We start from the raw sequence: 12,165 nt of genomic DNA on the forward strand, positions 1-12,165 counted from the left end.
AAAATTAATTATCGTTGAAGCTTGAAGACTTGAATACTTCAATTCACCAACTTCTCAATTTTTCACACAAATTGCAATAATAAAGTAAGCAATTATAGAAGAAAATTAGAGAGAGATTGATGATTTTGTGAGAAATATGAAAGAATGAGGGGGTATTTGTAGTTGAAAATAGGGAAAAAGTATAATTATAAAAAATTTGGGGTTAAAACAAAGTTGGTGGGAGAGGAGGGGGGTTAAATAGCTATTTTATAAATAGCCAATGGCTATTTTGGCAGAAATAACGGCTAGATCTTAAAGCCTTAACGGGCAGTTTTTTTTTTTAAAGTCGGGCCCGTTTAGGACCGATTAGGACCGGTTGAACCGGCCCACTTCCAAGCCGGTCCCGGTCCCAAACGGTCCCGATCTCGCGGGCTTGAAGCACAAGACCGGCCCACTTCAAAGCCCACCCCCTTCGGTCCCGGTCCCAAACGGTTAGGACCGTTTAGGCCCACCGCCTATTTGGGCTCGCGGTCCTGGGACGGGCCCGGTCCTAACCGACCCACATGCCACCCTTACCCAGCACGATGTTCCTATCCCCTTCCTCGTTTAAGAGTCTATGGAAGTACTCTTGCCATCTACGCCTGATACACGCCTCTTCCACCAATACCTTACCATCTCTGTCTTTGATGCACCTCACTCGATCCAAGTCCCGAGCCTTCCTCTCCCTAATCTTGGCTAACTTGTACAGCTTTCTATCCCCTCCTTTGCCCCCAATAGGGGTGGGCATAATACCGGCAGAACCGAAAAAATTGGTCAAACCGTGAATTTCGATTTTTCGATTCAGTTTAAACGATTATTCGGTCGGTGTGCAGTTTTTAAATTATTAAATTTCTTTTTTCGGTGCGGTTGACGATTTTGGTGTTTCGGTTTTCGGTTAAACCGAAAAACCAAAATTTTGGACTCATACCCAAACATGTTACTCACCGAAGAAGACTAACATAAAGTTATTCAAGTACTTGGTCACACTGAAATGCCACTGGATTCAGCTTCTAAGTACTTACACATCCGTTTCATAACATCTCTACCTTTCGCGTTGTTTACCTGTAACTTCTCCACGCATTTCTGCTCTATTTTCTCTCCCATATATAGAAGCCAATGCTGACAAGGGTTTAATCTTAATACTAGTTTCCTGCTTGCAGACAGTCCATAACTTTGGATTCTCAGGATGTGGAATTAGATATCCAATTAAGAAAAAAATTAGATAATATAATTCCTGTCCATAAGTCTTTTTAGAATAGATAGAACTTTATTTTCTTAATGTAATTCTGAGTATGTAAATCTTAATTTAGAAAATAAAGAGATTGACATTGAATTGACAACAAAGAACGGTTTCTTAACCTATCTTGCATCAAACTCGAATTGCAGTCTTGTTTGAAAATTAATACCTAATGCCAGCCTAAAACCAACATGTTTCAGCAACTTGCTGTAGTAATCAAAATCTTGAATCATTAATAACCGAAATACTAAACCGGAAATAATCGAACCGAACCTTGAAAAAACCGCACCGAACCGTAAATACTTTGGTTTGATTTGGTTATTAATATTACAAAATCGAAAACCGATAAACCGAACCGTAGTTTTATAATAACCGACCGAACCGACCGACGCCCACCCCTAGCCCCCAAGATCCTCATACAATCTTTCAAAAGCTGCAGTCTTAGCCGCCATGACCGCGAGCTTCATCTCTCTCCTTGCCTTCTTATAACACTCCCTATACGACCTCCGCTCTTCTTCGTCCGTGCTCCCCACTAGCTTCAAATACGCCGCTTTCTTAGCTTTCACTTTTCCTTGGAACTCCCTATTCCACCACCAGTCCCCTTTGTGGCCATCCGAGTAACCCTTCGAGACCCCTAATACCTCCCTAGCAGCCTCCCTAACGTAGTTCGCTGTCGTGGTCCACATACTACTTGCGTCCCCACTACTCCTCCTGGCCCTTATAGCCAACAGCTTCTCCCCCAACTCCTGAGCCTTTCCCTTAGTCAAGGCTCCCCACTTGATCTTAGGTTGGCCGTACACCGCTCTCTTCTTCCTTGCTCCCTTTACCTCGTAGTTCATCACAAGAGCCTATATATGCTGCGTCGACAGACACTCACTCGGGATAACCTTGCAATCCGTACAAAAGGCCCTTATCACCTCTTCTGAGGAGAAGAAAATCAATCTGAGTCTTGGCAACCCTACTCCGAAAAGTGACTAAGTGTTCCTCCCTCTTCTTAAAACCCATGTTAGCTGGCACCAAGTCAAACACTCTTCCAACCCAACAGTAAAGATTTTAGCAATGGAGCTTCGACGTTCTTCAAGTTTGAAGACTCAACTCAAATTTTCAATTAAAAGTCGGTCTTTAATATTGGGATAAAGGGATTAAAGAAATCAAGCTATATATAAATTGGGTCAAATCGGGTAAGAATATAAAATAGGAAAACTACCGGTTATATTCATTTACAAGTAGGTTATTACAAAAATTAACCAATTCAAAAAATATTACTAATATTAGCCAAATATTACCAATATTAGCCAATTAGCTATTTGTAGCCCAAAAATGTCAAATTTTTGCTTTCTTTTGAGTAGATGTTATTATAATAGATACATCTTAAGGAGCTTGAATCTCAGTTTTGGGATGATTTGTCCAGCTAAAAGATTGCCATGAAAATTTAATGTTGAGACGTTTAGCAAGACTGCTGAGAAAGGAAGCGTCGCTGCTTCATACTATTTTTTGGTAATAAGGGATTCAGATATTATCATAACAAAAAATTTAATAGTCATTACAAAACACTCCTTATAACATTAAGGGTAGCTAAATTATCAAGTCTAACAAAAAATTGTCTCTTTTTTATCTGTTGCTGGAACAGCTGAACTAACAGATGGTGATGGAGGAGAAACTGGATGACGAACAACAACTTAGGGTTGTCCATCCATCGTTTGACGAAAGATTCACCACCATGTTGCCTGAAGTTATGTCACATTGTCGGGCTTCCTAGGATTTGCAGTAACAATCTGCAGTTATTAAAGATAGAGGCATAATAATAATATTACCTCCGTTCATACCAATTCCCAGCAGGGGAGAATCAAATATAAATCAAATACAATTATAAAAAGAGACCCAGATGGAGAAACGTAAGAAAGATTTTACCTTTTTGAAGTGAGACGAACAAATAGAAAAATAATTTGAAAAAAAGAGTCAAACAGAGGATCAAAAAGGAAATATGGAAGAAGATCACCTTGATACTTTGTGATTCTTTTTCTCGAATAGCTTTTGATGATTTTCAATCAGCACTAAAGATGAGTAAAGTAGCTACAGACATGTACACAACACGTGGTTGCTATATAAGGTTGCAGGGGAGGTCGCAGTACCAGCAGCTCGTGAACAGTTGTTGCTTCACACTATAAACATCCATTGAGGAACAAAATATTTGTAAAAGATTGCTAAAAAGATATGAAATATGTACTTGCAACATAGTAAATTCTTTCATACTTTGTATCCTTCTTGAAAGTCGATTATTCCACAGACCTTTGTTGTTATAAACATTCTTTTGCAATAGTACTGAACAAAAGGATTAGAACCTGCAGTTAGAGAGTTTAAGCATTACTGAAGAAGCAAATGCAGAATGTTTCTATTAGACAAACCATAATCCACATTGCAAGCAATACACATAATCTAATTCTTCAAAAAAAAAAATAACGAAAATGATATACATACTTGAGGCATTATAAAATAACAATTCTAATATGTAGTTCAACATGTCTGACTTTTGACACAAGGGATCGGTGAACTATCAGAAGTTTAATCAATTACTTGGTGATGACTTCTCTACTCTAACTATGAAAATGATGTACTAAGAAAATACATTTATTGTTCACAGAGAGGAGGGATAAAATCTTAAAATAATTAAGAGGCATTGAATAATAGAAACATTTGTAATTAACACAATCCTTCCAACACAAACTGAAAAAGAGAATCAAAGTGAGCAGCAAATTCTATAGTAAAGATTTTAGGCGCCAATGTAAGCCCAATGCTTCTAATACAATACAATCAATGTTAAGCTTTAAAACTGTTTTACTACTGATAAAATTCCTTTCAAAATGTATAGTTTTATGTGATATCAAGTGGTAATGTCCAACCTCTTCAGTATTTTATTGTCTTAAAATCCTGTCTCTAAGATAAAATTGCCTATTTTACTATTCAGAATGTTCCTAACTATAAAAAAGACGGAATAGTGATTGTGTACTAAACTTGAAAAGATACACAAGCAGATAAGCAAAATGTTTACCTTATGTTATATCACAGCAATATATACAAGCCAAAAATTCAAGGGTGAGCTGCAGTAGGGACTTGCTTTACCTGCAAATATTTTCACAAACAAGACATTAAATTAGGTCACAAAATGTTGAAAGACGAAAAGAAAGTGGCAGTAGAAGAACCTATATATTTATGTCAAGTTTTTTCCCTCAGGCATAATATCGTATAACAAAGTTTTTGAAAAAAAAAAGTTGAAATATATATTTGCAGAAAGAATAACAAAGCGCAATTTGTTGGTGACCTTCATTTCATTCTCAATGGAGTCGTTTACTCCAGTTTTTGTTTCATTTTCAACGATTTACCTTGTTCAGTTGGTAACTCATATTTATTCTTTGGTGCATCAAAAGAGTTCTTTCTTTGCTGCCTTAACCAATGTCGGTTATCTTCATTCTGGCCTGATCTTCCATTCCTTGTAGTTTCTTGTTCTTCAAGTGATGATGATATGATGCATTATTCTACTGTCTCACCGGCAACACTTGAGGATTCACCTGCATCGGTCTTTAAAACTTCATCATGAGGTAAACTTTCTTCTGCCTCACCTGTTGTAAGTTTTACCATTTAGAACCTTCAAAGGGTTTTATTTTTCTGAATTACTTATCTCTCTTTCTCTCTCTCTCTCTCTCTCTCTCTCTCTCTCTCTCTATATATATATATATATATATATATATATATATATATATATATATATAATTTGTATATGTCCTTGTCATATAATCGCGAAAGAGAGCAACAAAAGGAGGAGGAACACGTACAAGAATATAGTTAGGTTCTAATCTAATGGTGTCCATATATCTTTTCCACTATCAAACATAAGGTACAATCAAAAACTTAAGTTTTGTTTGATGGAATACACAAGCAGATTAAATATAGCTAAGGGTATAATTAGGTTCTAAGATGACAGGGGAAGTTACTGACCTTCCTGGTTATATGGTTGGTCATGAAGATCATCCTTCCCCTCCAAAACTGAGTCCATAGGTTGATCAAAATTATGCGTTTCAATATCAGTGAGTTGACTCACTAAATCATTTGCAGCTGTTTGAAATCTTGTACATTGAAAAGGATGCTTAAGCTGCGTCTCTCTTATTTCATCTGCATTGAAGATTTGAATGGCGTTCTCTAAGTAAAATACAACTACCATAAAACAAATACTACTGCAGAAGAGAAGCTAATTCCATAACCAAGAAACTTTAGTGAAAATAACCTCTTTTGCCATCTTCATAGTTCTCAAGGTGAGGTTCTTTAGCTGTTGAAGGGTCATAAGTAGGTAAAGCTGCAGGTTTCTCATAATAATCTTTACTTTCACCATCAGTGATTATGTTGTTTTTTTCTTTAACACCATCTGCATTCCAGCAGCTTCTCCTTTTTGTTGAGCATCAACTGCAGCATTCTCTGACATCAATCATGAAACACATCAAACAAACAGATTCTTGAAATTTAAAAGGAATAATAACAATCTTGAACTTCAAAGTTGTTCTGTTTTGCCTTGGTCTCCCGATGAATTCTGAGCCGGAGGCATCTTGGAAATCAACATCAAACCTGTAATAGTATATGACTAAAATACTGTGTTGATAAGAACCGAAAGGTTCAGGTTAAAATCTAGTATTATGTCTTCATCCATTGAAACAAGGATGAAAGATTCAAATTTTGATGAACTACTCATGGTGAAAGAGACAAGCATTTTTCCGTCTTCCATGATTCTGTCCATGAAAAAAAAAACACGAAACTTTTGAAGATTAATAATAAGAAAGAAACAAGAACAATATATGTATGAGCAGGGAGTAGTGTAATACCTTAAATGTAGTTGTACAGACATTGTGGAAAAGGTAGATTAATCTATATGACATTTTGAACCTTGTAGTCAATGACGTCCCTACATTAATTAAGTACAAGATATTACAAAATTATATTGCTACTTTGTATAAGATGACTATTGTTTATTTTAGCTTACCATTATAGTTGAACCCCCAATATGTCTTGCAAGAACGACATGATATTCTTTGAATTATTTCTGTGAGTTTCTTCGTTGAACTTCAATAAACTCTTTCCTGGTATCTCAGTAAATAAAATATATTTAAATCCAAAACTTACTCAAATAAGTAACTTACTTTCTTTGAGATGCTTCTTCACTTGTCAACTTTAATTAGGATCAAGATTATTCTTTGTGACGACCCAACCCGTCGTCACGTGTGTTACAGCCCTGTTTCCCCCATTTTTCCATTTATTTATGCTTCCTTATCAGTATTTGATGTGTTAGAGTTGATTTGGATGGGTTCTAGAAGGAAATGAGACACTTAGTCTCTTTAAGGAAGGTTGTTTTGGAAAAAGTCAACCGGACGTTGACTTTTGTGTTAGAGGGTTCGGATATGAATTCCAATGATTTGGTTAGCTTCGGGGGATGATTTTTGACTTAGGAGTGTGATAAAAAGTGATTTTGGAGGTCCGCGGTAAGGCTTGAATTGGCAAAGTTAGAATTTTGGCGAATTCCGGTTGATAGGTGAGATTTTGATCCGAGGGTCGGAATGGAATTCCGAGAGTTTCAGTAGCTTCGTTAGGTGATTTGGGATGTGTGTGCAAAATTTCAGGTCATTCGAAGGTGTTTTGGTAGGATTTTTGATCGAATGCGTGTTTCGGAAGTTTTGGAAGAACTTAGGCTTGAATTCGATGAGAAATGATGGTTTTAGTGTTGTTTGAGGTGTTTTGATGATTGGAGCAAGTTTGAATAAGCCATTGGATCATATTTGTATTTTTGGTTGAGGTCCCGGGGGCCTCGGGGTGATTTCGGATGGCTAACGGGATGAAAATTGAAGTTGGAGATTGCAGATCACATCTGGTATCTGGTATTTCTGCATCTGCGGAAAGGAACCGCAGATGCGGTTGCGCAGATGCGGAGGAAAAGGTCGCAGGTGCGGAAATGGTCTTGGAAAGGAAGAACCGCAGATGCGGAGGATGAGGTCGCAGAAGCGGACAGTGGGGACTTTGGGAATTTCCGCAGAAGCGGAAGAAGGCCGCAGGAGCGGAAGTCGCAGAAGCGACAACTGGACCGCAGATGCGGAAACAACTGATCAGAAAGGGGTTTTTATTCCTTCGCGAAATTTGAAAGAGTTCATATTTTTCACTTCGGACTTGAAGAGTTTTTGGGCGATTTTAAAGAGGAATTCAAGGACTTCGATCAGGTAAGAATTCTTGGACTTAGAACACGATTTTATGATGCAAATACATGAAATTAGACTGAAAAATCAAGGAATTAAAGTTCAAAAATGGAGGTTAGGGCTTGAAACCTAAGAGAACAAAAATGGGAATTTGAGGGGTCATTTGGAATCCGATTTTGGTGTTCTTTATATGTCTAGACTCGTGGCAAAATAAGGAATCCGTTGATGGTAAATTTACTGATTTCGAGAGGTTGGCCCGGGGCTCGGATTTTTGCTAATTTCGGGAATTTCACTATTTTTCGATTGTTTTCGATTGGGTATTGTCCCATTAGCATATTGTGATGTATTCGTTGTGATTTTGATCAGATTCGGTACGCGAGGAGGTTAATTCGAAAGGCAAAGGCATAGCAAGCTAGGACTTTGGCCGGCTTGAGGTTAGTAATAAATGTTGTGTTGAGGGTTTGAAACCCCGAATTTGCACAACGTAGTGCTATGTGAGGTGACTTGCACGCCGGATAATGGGCGTGGGGTAGAGCACCGTCGGGGATTGTGACTTGGTCCGTCCCGCTTAATAAAATTACTACCTAATTGATTGTAGTTTTGTAATATCCTTATAAAAATGGATTAATTGTCATAATTGGGCTTCGTGCCAACTACTTGAATCCTTCAGGGATTATTTTACTGGTTTCTTACCATATTTCTAGATATTGAACTCAGTCCTAGTATTTAACACTGTTTTGTAAACTCAGCCATTTTTCTAAAGGTAGAAACTAAAGTAATATTTTTAAATGAAGTTTGGGCTGAATATTTTTATATTATTGTGCCGAAAGGCTTATGTGATTTTGGACTGAGTATGGGATCGGGCTGCACGCCGCAGTGGTATAATAATGATATTGTTATGAGGCCAAGGGCCTGATTAAGGCCACGAGATGGCTTATTATTGCGCTTGGGCCGTAAGGGGCCCCTCCCGGAGTCTGCACACCCCCAGTGAGCGCCGTCGACGCTAAATAAATGGAGCGGGCTGCACGCCGCAGCAGGGTACTGGAGAGTACCAGTTTATGTGTTGCATTGCATATTTAATTGTCATTTATTCTTAATCTGATGTGACCTTATTATAATTGTTTTCAATGTTTACTGTATTATGTTATTGGTTCACGTTGTTGTATTAATAGCTTTGCTTTGTGTTTATTTAGGATTTCTTATCCTCAGACTTTATTTATATTTATTACTTTCTGAGTTGGAAGTACTCACAATACTCCCTGCACCTTGTGTGCAGATTCAGGTGCACCCACTGAGGCTGAGTGAGATCTTCTCCGCCTAGCATCACATTCGGGAGATTCAAGGTAGCTGCAAATTGGCGTGCGCAATCCTGATCTTCATTCTATTTTATTTATTTGTTTTCCCACATTTCTAGAAAAACATTATGTAGTAGGTTAATACTCATGCATTAGAGGCTCAGACTTGTGACACCAGATTCTGTGGGCTGGTTAGTAGTTTATATTTTGGGTTTTCGAATGTTGGCATCTAATTCAGGATTTCGCATTTAATTTGGTATTTTAGTTGTGAAAATTTACTTATTCACTGTGATTAAATCGGTTACGATCGTAGAAATGGTCGGGCTTGCCCGGCAGTGTGTTGGGCGCCATCACGACCGGGGTTGGGTCGTGACATACTACAACTACAAAGACCATGAGTAGACAAGCTGCACAAGAAGCAGGGTGGATTAAGAGCAGCTATAGCACATTATAAATTATTTTTATTTCAAAAAGGTAAAACAAAGGTACTTTATTACCTTCACTTGATTTGCAAATGTTAGTTAATGCAAAATCAATTTTCAACTAAGAAAAACAAGCATATGTAAGAAGCCACTTACAAAGAAGATATTAAAATATACATTTGAAAGAGGGTATATTATTAAAACTTTAGAAAGTTCTGCTATTTATTGGTTTACGCTTAATTTCTGAAATGAAACTGACAAAATATTGTCACTAAATAGCACATGCATACAAAATGATCTCAGCTGATCTAGCTAACTCGAAAGATCCAAAAGAAAGAAAAATATTTTTTAACAAAAATTAGCATATAGTATTCCTCCAAATTAAATGAATAAAATGTAATAAACAAAAAAATTACGTAGTTGAAATAGCATTAGACTTCATGACAAGCACAATTGAGAGCTAATCTATGACAATCAAAACCATGCAAAATACAAAATCTTTAAAGGAAAAAAATTAGCATTCATTCACCCAGAAACAACCAAAAGCAAAAACCCCATTTTTTTTACCGAAGCTGAAGAAGAATAAAAAAATATCAACCAACCAAGAGATAATCTACTAATATCACATAAAATTAGCATTATTCCAAAAAACGACCCAAAAATAGAGCAGAAAAAGGAGAAAATTTTATAGAATCCATAATGCTTGCAAGAGTCAGGGAAGCAGAAGGGAAAAGAAAGATTTTTTGCTGCATTTGGTATCAACTTGATGGAAAATATGTGGGTCTAAATTGAGAATGAAACAAGAAAATATAGTAAAATTATAATGAGATAAGGATAGAAAAAGAACAAAGATGGTAGTACCAAGCTTCAATATATGAACGCTTACCGTTTGTCGCCGACAACGTAAAGACCCAAAGCTACACTCAAATCTATTGCTTTTTGTTACGATACAAAGGTCGGAGTTGAGACTGAGGCTCGGAAGAAGAAGTGAGATAGGTAGAGTCAGTGATATGAAAATGTGTGGAGGCCAGTTGTATCAGATGCCTAAATACTGCGACACGTGTCACCAAGAGAGAAAATAGAAGAGCTGCAACTTGGAAATGACAGAATGCCGGTCACGAACCAAAATCCACTAAGGGTCGTGGTGGTACCGGACACCGCTGTCAGGCAAGCCAACTAAAATACCTAATTAGATTCCAATTTTAACAATTTTGAAAACCAAGATTTTTCTCCCAATTTCATAGGTAAAAAGGATAACTGCTTCAATTCAAATTAAATAATGAGCAATTAATACAAAGTATTTCAAAACTCATCCCAGAACCCGGTGTCACAAGTGGATGAGCAATTTCTAAGAAATAATATAATACAACAACCGTCCGGAATACAATATTGCACAGGAAATAAATACAGATAACCGGAAGAGACTCTGCTGGCTGCGGGTCGCCTCAAGAAGTGCAGCTCACCTAAGTCTCCGTATCAACCATGCTGCTACGCCCAGTAGGTCGCTAGAGTTACATATACATGTGCAACAAAAATGCACAGAAGTGTAGTATGAGTACGAAAACAACGTGTACCTAATGAGTATCCCTCCTAATCTCGAAGAAGGAGAGACGAGATGGTCGACTTCGACACTTACTAAGGGTCCAATAGTGTGATGTCAATAAAACATTAAATCGCGGATTTCTATAAACATGATTTTAATCCAATAGAAGGAAACAAGTGAACAATTATTTTCTTTTATAGGAAATTTTCAAAATTCCTTTTCATTATTTATCCAAATATTCTCAAGCCATAAAGAGGCATCACAACTTTAATAAATTCAAGGAAGCAATACAAGCAATACTCAATTAAATTCCCATTTTTGTATTGTCAAAATCGTTTTTCTTTACACAATAAATAACGAATAATAAAATTTACGGAAACAACCGCGTAATCTTTAACAAACTTAACATTTAATAATCCAAAAATCCTCCCAGAACCCGGTGTAACAAGTGCATGAGCATCTACTGACAAGGAAATAAAATACAACATCCGTCCGGAATACAGTGGACCGGAAGTAAATACAGTATACTGGAAGGGACTGTACTAGCTGCAGCCGTCTCGAATAATGCAGCTCACCTAGTCCCAGAATCATCCGTGCTGCTACGCCCAGTAGGCCGCTAGAGTTACATATACACTGTGACAACAAAAAATTGCACAGAAGTGAGTATGAGTACGTAAACAACGTGTACCTAATGAGTATCCCTCCTAAATCTCGAAGAAGGAGAGACGAGATGGTCGACTTCGACACTTACTAAGGGTCCAATAGTGTGATGTCAATAAAACATTAAATCGCGGATTTCTATAAACATGATTTTAATCCAATAGAAGGAAACAAGTGAACAATTATTTTCTTTTATAGGAAATTTTCAAAATTCCTTTTCATTATTTATCCAAATATTCTCAAGCCATGAAGAAACAATATCAACTTTAATAAGTTCAAGGCAGCAATACAAGCATGCGCAAATCAGGCCGAGGCGTACGGCCCGCTCCAACAGAAAATAAACTGTGCACTACCGAGGGGTGAACGGCGCGAATCATAGCTGCATCTATTACCCCGCTCGCGAACTATCCATGCAATGCCGTCAACATAAAATAAACAATCACCCTGCTCGCGAACCATACATGCGACGCAGGTACACATAGAAATACATGCTCAGATAGCCAAATAAGAATTCATCGGGGAATATTTATTCAAATAAAAGCCACTTTCTCTTTTAACAATTTAAGAAAAGAAGTTCAATCTCTTTTGAAATTTATTTATTAATTCGATGTGGCTTAAGCAATTCGAGCTGTCAATAAGTTTACAATTAATCCAAGTATAGCATGCTTTTGGGTCCTAGACTACTCGGACAATAGCATAATAGTAGCTGGGCACGGACTCTCGTCACCTCGTGCGTACGCAGCCCCCACAAATAGGAGCACAT

At 37.4% G+C, this 12,165-nt stretch overlaps 1 long non-coding RNA gene across 3 annotated transcripts; it reads right to left on the bottom strand.

Annotated features, from left to right (window-relative positions):
- LOC109232008 lies at positions 2,719-6,564 on the bottom strand. 3 transcript variants are annotated; one of them, XR_002068871.1, is made up of 9 exons: positions 6,282-6,564; positions 6,124-6,203; positions 5,535-6,030; positions 5,249-5,422; positions 4,636-4,821; positions 4,305-4,375; positions 3,509-3,597; positions 3,255-3,417; positions 2,719-3,030 (listed from the first exon to the last, which is right to left on the bottom strand). It is a non-coding gene; the product is annotated as an uncharacterized LOC109232008 (long non-coding RNA). The 3 variants fall into 3 exon arrangements; XR_002068872.1 differs by having other exon boundaries at positions 4,636-4,831; XR_002068870.1 differs by having other exon boundaries at positions 4,636-4,872.

This window comes from Nicotiana attenuata, chromosome 9, assembly GCF_001879085.1.
Source record: "Nicotiana attenuata strain UT chromosome 9, NIATTr2, whole genome shotgun sequence".
NCBI lineage: Eukaryota > Viridiplantae > Streptophyta > Magnoliopsida > Solanales > Solanaceae > Nicotiana > Nicotiana attenuata.